This window comes from Mytilus trossulus, chromosome 11 (assembly GCF_036588685.1).
Source record: "Mytilus trossulus isolate FHL-02 chromosome 11, PNRI_Mtr1.1.1.hap1, whole genome shotgun sequence".
Taxonomy (NCBI): Eukaryota; Metazoa; Mollusca; class Bivalvia; order Mytilida; family Mytilidae; genus Mytilus; species Mytilus trossulus.
In genome coordinates this window covers 65,230,968-65,245,328 of record NC_086383.1, presented here as the reverse complement: position 1 = coordinate 65,245,328, position 14,361 = coordinate 65,230,968, and the positions used below count along the sequence as shown (strand labels likewise).

At 32.0% G+C, this 14,361-nt stretch overlaps 1 pseudogene; it reads left to right on the top strand.

The window, feature by feature from the left end:
• Positions 1-5,591: 5,591 nt before the first annotated feature.
• Positions 5,592-10,244, top strand: LOC134690547 (uncharacterized; annotated as a pseudogene).
• The last annotated feature ends 4,117 nt before the right edge of the window (positions 10,245-14,361 follow it).

Here is a 14,361-nt window from a genome sequence, read left to right as displayed (position 1 = left end):
ACTTATATCTAATTCAATAAGGATTTTTATGTATATCAGATAAGTAACGGACTATATTTGTAATGGAAAATTTATCTTTAGAGTTTGAGAAATGTTTAATAGTGCGTTAAATTAAAACTTGAGTACACAGGCAGTCTTTTACATTTATCTTTTCACAAGATTTCTGCGTGATTTGATCTATGCAAAAGATCAGTTTTAGTCTATATACTTTTAAATGTTAAAACAAGTGTGTCTACAGAAACTATTTTTTGTAAAACTATTTTATTTTGATTTTCAATCTAAACAACTTTTGATTTTTAAATTGTTATATTCACACTACGACATTTTTTTAAGGGTAGCTTAGACATGGGGTCAAATACTAAAGATATAATTCAATAATATATTGTTATGTATATATAGTTTTTAAACATATTTATTTATAGTGGATTGGGAAACAAGTTTTGCAACTTATATTAATCCCTTTCCAGTTTGCGGGTGCGAGTGCTGCCTTATAGCGGCATTAGCCTACTCTTTCCCGAAATCTACAAGCCATTAGGGTGTCTTAAACGTGCAAGAGAAATGGCTCTCTCTTAACACGGGTCAGCCATTTATCGTCCCCTTCCGACGGACTATCATCGTTTCCTCAAGACCATACTCGCAAATGGTGTCAAGGAAGAGCCGAAAATTAAGTTCCTGAAATTTTCATCCCGAACGGGAATCGAACCAGGAACCTTTGTGTTAGTAGTCCGATGCACTAACCACTACACCACGGCTCTCATATATATATAACAGATAGGATAATTGATTTTTGATTTTCGACCAGCGGTATACTACTGTTGCCTTTATTTAACTCGTACGACTATATGTCTTTTATCGTTTGGGTATTGGTTTGTCGTGTGTTGAATTTAGAATCGGGTACGCAGACAGTCGTGTATATTATCTTTTCAAATGATCCCTTAGTGACTTTATTCATTTACAAACGAAATAAGTTTCGTCTATATTTTGATATATTAAAAAAAAAAGATAAGCTTTTAATTATTATATGCTTTTATTTGCTTCTTTGTAAAATATTTGTTTGTTTTGAGATTGTGACACTGTTGTACCCATTTTTGATAATTTTACTCTGTACCATACATTTTCACTGCAAATTACATTCGTCATTTGAGCACAAGAGGAAAATATTTATTTGGTTTAGGTCATGCCTTATTAGACATATACGCTTCTTATTTATGTTATTGTGGATGTTCGTTTTTAATTTTCTGTGTCAGATATAGGTACTTATTTGATTTTATTCATTTAAGGCATATAAAGAATTGTCCGCTTCAACTATCGTTTCATAAGCCAATTACATATACATGTAGCTGTAATTTTGTAAAATTAACTTAAAAGCAAAGACATAAATTTATTTTGCTTTTTTTATTCTTCGTTTTTTAACAGTTTCGTTATTTATACATTATCATTTCATAAATAAAGGCAACAGTAGTATACCGCTGTTCAAAAGTCATAAATCCATGGACAAAAAACAAAATCGGGGTAACAAACTTAAACCGAGGGAAACGCATTAAATATAAGAGTAGAACAACAACAGTCTTTAAAAAATCTAAACTTTAAAAAATCTTATTATTTTGATACACAGCAACCAACGTCCTTAATTTGCGCATTTCATATGAAAAAAAAATCCTAATTCGCACATTTATATTTATTTTTTAAAAACACAAGTCTTTGTTGTTTTTTATATCTTATATATATGTACTTACGTTATTGAGTAAGGATCATACCTGTTTTACAATAAAGCAAGTTTACAAATATTGTACCCTATTATAGCTTAGGTGTTTCCCACGTAACAGTGTATAATTGAAAACTGATCATTCAACTTTATAATAATTACTTTTAAGAATACCTTGTAAAATCATTAATCATTTATTATGTAAACCCTTTACTTTATATGTGCTACTTATATATTACAAGTAAGCCCTGTGGTTTCAAAGTTAATCATTTACCTATTTTAATAAAAGATGTTCCATAAAATAATGTTTAGTTACATATAACTCGCAAACCTCACATTATTGTATAGAATTGATATACGATTTGTCCCTGTCCATACTTTTTTTCAAACATGAGGTATATATATTGATATTTTCAAAACAGTTGTACTTTTGATGAAATTTTAATATCAGACTTTACATTTGTAATCATATTCGGAGGATTATAAAGCGAAATACTTATATTGACACGCATCTTATTATAAGACACGTGAAAGACTAGCAATTAAAATATCTCTTTAAAAATATTTGATGGCACTATTTCAAGTGATGCGAACTGCGTTAGGAATCTAGGAGTGTTCTTTGATAAGACCTTGAGTATGGAACAGCAGGTAACAGCCGTCTCAAAATCATGTTACCACCAGATTCGAACCATCGGAAACATTAGATCGTATATCACCGAAAATGCGTGTAAGACACTAGTCTGCTCTCTTGTCACCTCCAGATTAGACTATGGGAACGCTTTACTATATAATGTTAACTCTTCCACTATAGCAAGACTACAACGCGTTCAAAACACAGCAGCTAGACTTATCACAAGAAAAAGGAAGTTTGACTCTATAACACCTGTTCTGATGCAGCTACATTGGCTCCCCGTGAAATACCGATCACATTTTAAACTTTTACTTTACGTTTTTAAGGCATTACACGATAAAGCACCTAAATATTTGAAAGAACTGATTGTACCATACGCTCCTATTAGAACACTTCGGTCAGAAAATGAAGGACTCATAACGAATCCAAGAGATGTCCGCACTAAAACATACGGTGAAAGACGATTCGACCGAGCTGGAGCTACATTGTGGAATGACCTACCAATTCATTTACGGAGAGAACAATCGCTTCCTCGTTTTAAAAAAGGTTTGAAGACACATATTTTTAGACTGGCGTACTGTGATGTGTAAGAAATGTGATAATTTATTATTATTCTAAAAAGTTTAAGTGATAGGATCTTTTTTTTTATTTTTAACCTATTTAAATTTTTAGTTTTGACGATTTTATTGAATAGACAGTTTTATTTATCTTTTCATTGTGTTTTACTGGAATGTAAATACTTATAATTTTCATCATTATTCTTTTATTGACTGTTATATTTAATATGTTTTATGGTATTCATTGTGATATATATTTCCCCTGCCAATGCTCTTAATTTCCATCATTATTCTATTTAATTTCTGTTTTATTCTTATGTTCATATATATATAATTGCTATTATTGTATGCATTGTGATATATATTTTCCTTCAATTTTATATGTTAAGCGCTTAGAGTATTATGTTTATTAGATAGGCGCTATATAAAAGCTATGTAATAATAATAATAATTATTTGAAAAGTAGTCCAAGTAAGAATCAGTCAAAATTGATTTTTTTCGTGAAAGAAACAATTCACAAACAGCGTAGGTTACTAGCCTCTCAACACTGAGATGGTGATTTTCTTCATAGGTCTTAATTGACTAGGACATTGCCAGTTTCCCTGTCGATGGTTTGTGGTTCCCTCCAGAGACACCAACGTCCTCATCCGATTTAAACTGGCATTATCGAAATATATGAATGTGCTGAAACTGGCGTTAAAGCACCAAATAAAGGCAACAGTAGTATACTGCTGTTCGAAAGTCAAAAATCGATTGAGAGTAAACTAATTCGGATTACAAACTAAAAACCGAGGGAAACACATCAACTATAATAGGGAAACAACGGAAATAACAATAAGTACAACAACAAAAATCAACCAATCAACACAATGCTGCAAAAGGCTGCATCTAGTTATGTAACGCTGGTGTCAAAATATAGCAGATTTTATTGATATTATGTTATTTTATTATAATTTTTAAAGTGCCTTATATACTCTTTATGTTATAACTGGTCTTTGGATTCAAATAAAAAATTATATATCAACCTCACAGTACTTATATACCATAAATCAGATCATCTATTAAATCTGTCGACTAAATGGACTGGTACGTACTCTTGTACTTTATATTTCAATCAGTAATTTGCCTATGATCAATTAGGGAGTTAATTTATGTTATTTTTGAAGGAACGCTTCTATGGTTGATCATACCTGGTCTAAAGCTAGTTAAACCTCTCACTTGTATGACATTCGCATAAAATTCTTATTTAAATATATGTCAATGATGGATTGCTAATTTCTTCCACTTAAATTAAGTATATCCCCTTGAATTTAGCATGTTTTATATGTTTGTCTGTAGATCTCACATAGTTAAGTACCAAACAATTAATCGATGTTTTCCAAGTTCATTGGAGAGAAATGACCTTCACAGTGTGTTTAAACATATTTTCCCTTCTTAACATAACATTAACTCCTATTAAACGTTTATGATCTTTTCTGGCTTTGAAAACATGTCTAAGGGGACGCCTCTGGGTTTTGGAGTTTATTCTTCGAAGATATTGCAGCTACCCCTCTACAAATAAATTATAAATAAGGCATCAACAATAAACAAGTCTGAAAACCTCAATGTAATATCGCACGACAATGATTCAGTTACAATTACCGTTGGAATTCGATGCAACTGTCATACATGCGAGAGGTTTAGCTAGCTATAAAACCAGGTATAATCCATCGTTTTCTACATCAGAAAATGTCTGTACCAAGCCAAGAATATGACAGTTGTATTCCATTCGTTTAATGTGTTTGTGCTTTGTATTGTGCCATTTGATTAGGGATTTTCCTTTTTGAATTTTCCTCGGAGTTCAGTATTTTTGTGATTTCTCTTTTTACAGGTATCTGAAAATATAAATTGTGTTGAAAACATATTATTTTTGTTCCTCTCCTGAAAATACCAGACGTTTTGTTTATTACATAGTAAGCGTACAACTATTTGATTGGCATAAGTATTTGATTATTGTTTTATATAATCATTGGTCTAATGATTTCAAATGAGACAAATTAGAAATGTCTGGACAAGATAGTCCCCTTTTCGCTGAATGTGAGCTATCAAATTAAACTTTTCACCGGATTCAACTTATATAGGTAACACGTCTGGTGCCACATGTGAAACAGGACCTGCTCTCCCTTCCAGAGAATCTGACGTCATCCAAGTTTTTAGTTGGGTTTGTGCCTCAATTCAACTACCTATGGTTTGAATTTGGGTTTGTTGCAGTTTAGCCTTTGATAATTTCGAATCTCCTCTGTCGGTATATGGTTACCACATGCGAAAAATAAAATGCCGATATTAGCATATGGTGCATCAACTTATTTTGTTCTGGTAACTGCGTAAAACTATAATTGCATAACAACACACAAGGGATCAGAACATGATGTTCCTGCAAAACCGTCACGTGATTATTTTTTTATTTTAACAGTTGTGTCACTGATAAATGTGAGTTGTAAAAAAACATGGAGAAACATCCTGGCGAAACGGAAGTGCTTTTGTTTATTTTTTTTTTTTTTTTAATTTTACTTAAATTCTGAATTGTGATTAGTTGTTCTATCTTTGGGTTTCACTAAAACAATCATCATTTATGTTTATATCAGTTTTTTATGTTATTCTGTTGAAAAATAAGTGAATATTGACTTTGTCACCTTTCAATTAATTAGAACTACTTTATCATGTATATAGTCAAATGTGACGAAAATCTATTTCAGACGGTCTTTCTTGATTCACGAACAGTAAGTATATAGTAGACTAAGTGTTACTAAAGGTGTACACTTTCGTTAAATGAAGAAAAAATAATAATATAAGAATGATTACTACAAATGCAGTATGTGCTTATTCACTATCGTTTGACGAATGTGTAAAGAGGGGAATATGACCTTTATCAGGACTCCGGGATCGCGTGTTTTTAAGCTCGGGATTCGGAATTGACCCTTTCGGGATCAGGAAATTTCTTTTTCGAATTTTGGGATGTCGGGATTTATATTTATTCAAATTCGGGAACTCGGGATTTCGTGTTTTTTAGCCCTGGTTGTCGGGATCAGGACGCCTCCTACCACCCCTTTATAAAATATAAGAAACTCCAATCATCTATTTGGTAAAAGAAAGTAAATGAAGAGCTGTCTCTTACCTCATTTATCAACATAAATGTGTTTCATTTTTTATAATTATTATTTCATCGCATCTTAAAACATAAAGGAACATTTTTTTTAATTTCAAAGAGAAATAAACAAACTCGCATTCTAAATCCTAGACGCCAATGCTTTTATACGTGTATGACTGAAAGAATAAATCAGTTATGAATAATATAAAGGTTACCAAACTTTTAAAGGTCACAACTAATTCAGACTTAGTTTCTTTTGCGATAAAATATAAAGATTTTCCAGTCAAATACGACCGAAATTTTCAGTTAGATATAATTGTGTAATATAAATGTACTGGAATCATACAACAAGATACTTTGATGATAATTTCAATGACATGTGTATCAAGACGAAGTGAGAATGCATAAAATGGGATAGCTTCTTTCATTTTCTACTTTAATCACAACAAAATTCCGTGTATTAAGATTAAAAGAACAACTAAAAAATTCAATATTCGAATAATATTCAACTCGTGCAGGATGGACACACAAATGAAGTTTTCTCATCCGCTACACGCATACGAGATTTAATGCGTTGTTCGGTCCCTGTTTTTTTGCTATACTAATTTTTGGACTAAATCTTTTATATTATATATTATTATATCCTTTTAAATGATTTTGTATTTATATTCCAACTTTTCCCAAGTCGTATCTGTTATAGATAATGCATATTTTACGGTTTTTCTTGTCGTAGAACACCCCGAGGGGTGTCAGGATTGATCAAATGAAAGACCGACCGGAGGGAGGTCTTTCTTTGAACAATCCTGACACCCCTAGGTGTGTTTTACGACAAGAAAAACCTTAAAATATGCATTATCTGACTTATATACCGTCAAAAAAATATTAATTTCACAAAGGTTTGTAAAATTTAGTATCCTATTTTACCGACAACACTTAGGTGGGATATTCCTTTCTAATGCGTTCAGGTTATAATACGCCCTGCGGCTCATTTAGAATGTGAAATAAAACGCACTTAATAATTTAGATATAAACCTTTTAAAAATTATTATCAATACACAATAAAAATATTACTGTAACTGCATGAAGTAAGACACAAATGTATTGTTACCATCCGATAACGGTGTATGACAAATACAAGACATATTGTAAGTAATTTATTGTACCACTTAGCTTATGAAAAAGGGGGAGGGGGTATTTTTTTTCTATTTGTTATGTTATCTCTATCGCGGAAGAGATATTTTTTTAACAATTTTACTTGAATCGAATGAAAAATTCAGAAAGATTGTCTTTTGAATAGCAATAATTTCATTAAAAGATAATCAGGATATCATTATATACCCTCCGCAACCAACCCTTTCGTGAGTTACGTTAATGTTATTCAATAGAATATACGATTATCGTTTTAGTTGAGTAAAAGGTATACATAATTTTTTTAAGAACTGACACGAAGACGAATATAAATACATGTAGGATACAGTATGATTTCTTATTTAGTGTGTATCGTTCTGAACATGCATGAAATATTTGCCCCTGGACGTTAAGCAAGCAACCAAAATTCAATCAACCTATTCAGTTTGACTCAATAAGATTTTCAAATTCTACACACGAATATGTTAAATCTTATTTTATAAATTATTTATAAATATTTTTATTTTATGAAAGTCTACATTAAAATTTATCTGACATATATGACAATATTTCTTTATTGTAGCGATGAATTAACAAAACTTCACGTTATTTGTTTCTAAAATTAAAATGCGGGGACTACAATGCGGTTATATCGATTTAACCTTGAAAAATAAATTTCCAAATCGGCAAAAAAAATAATATTAAATGAATAAGATTGCATGTTTATTAAGGAAAATAATGACCTCACACATGTCATTATTTTATGCCTTGGAGCATATATCATTGAAACATGGCATCGTCCGGGTTGATTCTGAAAAAGAATGACCTGTCGTTCTGAAAGAAAATAACTCCATATAGGTATATAATATTCAATTTATATCATAACAGATTGATATATCACTGTTAAAAGTCTCTTTGGTCTTTATACTTTATTACTTCTCAAATGACATCCCACTTTTGTTTTGTAGATGTCTTTATCTGAAATAAAACTGCTAAGGTCGACGCTTCTGTTGATGATTTTCATAGCTGTCATTGACATGACAGACGGAGCTTGCTGTGGCAAACCTTTCAAATATTGTTGCGGGGATTGCACCGCCTCTCTGTTTTGTTGTGGATATGACAAATGTAATATATTCTGTTGTGGATGTAACTGTCGATATCCACCGGCTGGAGAGGTTTGTCATAACCTGGACCTTTAGGAAAGGGATGTTACTGTGAGAAGGTCAAACGGAAAAGTAACGTGCAATTCGCTTCCACCGACATGTCTGCTCATATGAAGTTTATGAATCTAGATATCAACAAGTTAGTAGAGATTTTTAAAGTTTCACAAAAATACAAAAAAAACAAGCAATACAAAAAAAAATGCAAAATAATAATAAACAAACAAATTAAACATTGTTATGATAAACGATACACATCTAAAGTTATGGTTTGTAAATCATGATTTGAATTATTTTAAGAGACTTACTTTTTGAAGATACAAAAGGGATATTCATACTCATATGACGATCATAAAGTGAACACCATGTAAAACAACCTGTTAGTTATCAAAAGACAAACAATAGTTTACACAACACAACGTAGAAAAATAATGAACTTCAGGTAAGTGAAAAGATATACCTTTACGAATACTAGATAAATGATACACTTTTTGCTCGGTCCGTTTCTGTGTATGTTACATTTTAATGTCGTGTCGTTGTTCTCCTTTTATATTTAATGCGTTTCCCTCTGTTTTAGTTTGCTACCCCGATTTTGATTTTTGTCCATGGATCTATGAGTTTTGAACAGCGGTATACTTCTGTTGCCTTTATTTATATATCTTATCATCTTTACAGGATATTTTTTTATCAACTTTTAAAAAATCTTTAAATTGAATTACTTTAAAAACAGGTTGTTCTGGTGTTCTTCCTATTATTTTTATGATACTAGTATGCATAAAAAATTGTTTGTGGTGAGCCAAATGGTTCAGAAATTGCCTCCACAATGTCCAAAAGTATGGAGGGATGGGTTAATATTGATACACGGAATACAAAAACAACGGGTTACCCATCTGTGACTAAATTATATATTTAAGATTGCTTTTATGTGGGGGGTTTCCTCTAGAAAAAAAAACGCCCCTTTTTGTATAGCTTCCATTGCAACAATCACATCCGTAAAAGATTTCTAAAAGTGATTTCTGAAATTAAAAGACTTCAGTTGATCATTTGATATGTTTGAGTGCTTGGATAAACATCAAAAATAGGCCTTCGCTGCACAAGTAAAATCTAAACAACTTTTTAAAAAAAATTGGTACAGTTCTGAAGTGATGTACATATATAATATATCACTTTAGAACTGTAACAATTTTTTTTTAAAGTTATTTAGATTTTAATTGTGCAGCGAAGGCCTATTTTTGAGTTTGGGTAAAACCTACGTTTAGAATGAAAATATAGTTTTCCGATCTAAAACTGGTTTTCATTATATTTGCTTAATTATGTTTTTCTGTATTTAGAATGCAATGTTGACTTAATGTTGGTTGCCGTTGGATTAAGAACGTAAAAATTTAGCTAGATACAATAAAATGTAATTGGTCATGTTCCTTAAAGAATCTCTTTTTTAACTGATTCAAACAAAATTGAATATTGTTTGTAGATAAAACGCATGCCTGGTCTACAAAAAGTTAAGCCTGGTATATCTATGATGAGTTTATTTACGGCAATTAAGCAAATAAAATGAAAACCAGTTTTATTTCGAAAAACTATATTTTCATTCTATACATAGGTTTTACCCAAACTCAAGTAGCAATAGTTATCAAAGGTACCAGGACTATAGCAACTTTCACTTTTTGCTCTTCAAAATACCTATTGTATCTTTTTATTGCTTTTTACTAAAGAAATGGGATGATGGAACAGTTTGAGTTCAGTAAAGCCTTGGAACAGATGCAGATAACTGACAACATGACCGTGTTCCATCATTGGTCAATCATGGATGAAGATAAAGACGGATTGATTTCTCTGGAAGAATTTGACCATCAAAAGTTATAGTTGACCTTGATCACATTTCTGTTTATTATAAAAAGAGCAAATTGTAAACAGGAAGATATCAAATTAAAAATCAAATAAATAAAATATTGCATTACTGGTGTTTCCTTTTTAACATAAAAATGTATTTTTTCTATCCTCAGAACTCACAAATTCTGCTATGAAATACCGGTAGTTTTGTATCGACATTTAGACCGTGATGGATTTGATGACATGTGTTTCATTATGATAAAGGTTGTCATTCGAAGAATGCTGAGGCATCCTTTAGCAAACATTTATCAATCAATACAACATTAAAATTTAAAGTCTTTGACATTTTCAAAGATAATTTCAGAACAGTAAACAAGAAATGAAATATACACCACATGTATAAATCCTAGTGTTGGAATAGGTAAAACATTATATAATATATCATCCAGAAATTATAATCGGAACTCTTTTGGTTTACATCTTTCAATGTAATAGCTCTGCAACTGAAAATGTTATTATTATAGTTATCAAAGGTACCAGGATGACAATATAATGGAATTTTATGCGACTGTCATACAAGTGAGAGGTTTAACTAGCTATAAAACCAGGTTCAATCCACCATTTTCTACATTAGAAAATGTCTGTACCAAGTCAGGAATATGACAGTTGTTATTCATTCGTTTGATGTGTTTGGACTTTTGATTTTGCCTTTTGATTTTATATTTTCCTTTTTGAATTTTCCTCGGAGTTCAGTATTTTTGTGCTTTTACTTTTTAGTACGCCAGACGCGCCTTTCGTCTACATAAGACTTTTCAGTGACGCTTAAATCAAAATATTTATAAAGCCAAAGAAGTACAAAGTTGAAGAGCATTGAGAAAAAGTTATGTCAAATTCGACTAAAGTTATCTATGCCTGGGATAAGAAAATCCTTAGGTTTTCGAAAAATTCAAACTTTTGTAAACAGGAAATTAAAAAAAAATGACCACATTATTGATATTCATATGCATGTCAACACCGAAGTGTAAATTTCAATATAAACATGATAACAAGATTTCAATCGCTGAAATCTATCGTCTCCTTATCTGATCAGTCATTGAATTTCAAAGTTTTTTTAATAAATAGGGAAAAGTATCCCATGAACCACTTCGTGCTATTATAGTTTTAAGATCCACTACAATGATGTAACGGTCAGATAACTCCTGTCAGATAGACATGTACACTTTCGTGTTGTGTATTCTTTAGTTTTCTATTTTAGGTCATGTGTACTATTGTTTGTCTGTTTGCCATTGCGTTGTCAATTTATTTTCGATTTATGAGTTTGACTGTCCCTTTGGTATCTTTCGTCCCTCTTTTTACTATCCATCCATTAGAATTCATATTATCATTCGAATGTCTTTCAGAGTCATGTCTCAGTCATTACAGCTGAACGGACGAGCTGGATCAGCTCTCATTGATCCGCTATCTATGATGAGGGTTAACTGATAGATGAGTCAACGACTTCATACGTTCGATGACATAAACCAATCCAACGCTTTACATACTAAGTTAGGCTTTATCCGCGTAAATACCCGCGTCAACATACACTCCAAAACCCATTATGTATGGGAGTGTAATGTCGACTGACGTCCGAATGCTGTATCCTATGTGTAAGATAGTGGACCGCAAAATCACTGTCTCAAGACATTGATTCTCATAATGATCCCTGTCATCGTATAACTACGTCCGAGACTCATCGACCATTACTCCGTCATCGTGGTTAGACTGATGTAACGTTGACAATCTTGTCCTGAAAGCAGCCATTGTGAAGGCAGTAAACAACCAAAACAAAGCCAACTTACTAAAAGATCTTACCAAAACCAAAATGGCGGCCGTCTCGTTCCAACTTTCAATCGTCACGCATCAAAATATTTAATAGCTCACCAAACTCATTTGGGCACCTTACAGGGCTGTTTAGAAAGTCAATGTCGTTGAACGCTTCCATCATCATCTTATAATTATTTCATACGCCAAATATTGCTAAAACAGACCAAAAATGATTGACTAATATGAACCAAGAAAATGAAGTCGACATGTACCACCGCAATCTTATGCACTTCATACTCTTTGAAAAAAGATTTTTAAGAATTGAAATGTCTGTATCCTTTAATAATAAGAAAGTCCACATTTAACCCAACACAGGGTGTTCGAGCAGTTTTTTTTAACATCTGTATTGATTACTAAAATGTTTTCTTCCAGATATTACTAACAAGAAGGAAATAACCACAAAACTTGACATTGACCAAACAACCATAAGATAAAGGTCATGGTCAATTGAAACTATCCAGTTTGACATGTACACCTACCAATCATTTCATACACAAATAAGTTGATATGTTGCTTCTATTATCTGAGATAAAGATTTGACAAAAAAAACTTAAACTTGATAACTTATTCATGAAATGAAGTCATACCCAGTTGAACCCTGTCGGACAGACATGTAGTCCTATCTATGATCCAATTTACTAAATATAGTTATCAGATTACTCATGATAAGTGATTTTTTCACATGACAAAACAAATTATACATTTTTTTTTTCAAACAGTTGCTAAACCTTTAAAATGAGATGGGGACAAAAGAGGGACGAAAGATACCAGAGGGACAGTCAAACTATAAATCGAAAATAAAATTGATAACGCCATGACAAATTGACGAATGACAGACAAAAACTTCATAACAAGGCTACTGCATACCTGCGTACTGCATGCCTGTACCAAGTCAGGAATATGACAGTTGTCCATTCGTTTGATGTGTTTTATCATTTGATTTTGCCATTTGATTAGGGAAATTCCGTTTTGAATTTTCCTCGGAGTTCAGTATTTTTGTGAATTTACTTTAAACATAGCAAGTCACTGCCAAATAGTATAAGCACTTTATCTCGCATTCTGCTACTCTCTTGGTGGGCGATACAAAAGAGGGCAAATAGTTTATGGAACCCGGTCTCTCACCTTATATTGATGCTTTTAACTTAGCGTTAAGCGTAATGTTGACTGTTTCTACTGAATGTTTATTGAAATAAAAAATCTATGTCCATCTATCATTTTTTAAATATAGAACTAGATAGAGGCTCTGGAGAGCCTGTGTCACTAACTTGGGTCTATATGCATTTTAAACAAAGGACACTCACCAAAAGTGTAGACGAGAATATAATTCGTGATAAAATTGCTTATCATTTAATCTGTTGAGTTTCTCTCTATCTTCTTTAGTTTTGCTTCAAAACACGAATGTGGGTAAAAACAAATCCTCATTTAAGGCCAATCACTCCTATAAAAAGTGACAGTCTATATCTTTGACCTATAATGGATTACTTCTTCAATTTGTGACTTGGATGGAGAGCTGTCCCATTGGCACTCATACCACATCTTCTTATATCTATATATCGTCAAAATGTTACTTGTAAGTTGTCTTGTTGGTAATTTTTGCTTATTTAAGTTTTTATCTATATGTCAGTTCATCTTAACTGTAAAAAAAAATGCATGAAAGTGCAATAACTCCAACAGCAATTTCCCTTACAATGTCTTATTTGTACTTCTATCTTGCCGATCATTTTTAATTTGTTAAGTTTATATATTGTATAAACTATTATAATTTTCTTATGATCTTCATGATGCAAGGCAAAAATGCAAAATAAATGAATCAAGAGTACATACGCTGAAATGTCTCACCTTCTTTACTAATCATTGATATTATGTTGACAGTCCCAAATATAAAGCTTTATTACAACTGTCACATAATAGTTATCAAAAGTACCAGGATTATAATTTCATACGCCAGACGCGCGTTTCGTCTACATAAGATTCATCAGTGACGCTCAGATCAAAATAGTGAAAAAGCCAAAACATATACAAAGTTGAAGAGCATTGAGGACCAAAAATTCCAAAAAGTTGTGCCAAATACGGCTAAGGTAATCTACTCCTGGGGTAAGAAAATCATTAGTTTTTCGAAAAGTTCAAAGTTTTGTAAACAGAAAATTTATAAAAATGACCATATAATTGATATTCATGTCAACACCGAAGTGCTGACTACTGGGCTGGTGATACCCTCGGGGACGAAACGTCCACCAGCAATGGCATCGACCCAGTGGTGTAAATAGTTATCAAAAGTACCAGGATTATAATTTCATACGCCAGACGCGCGTTTCGTCTACATAAGTCTCATCAGTGACGCTCAGATCAAAATAGTGAAA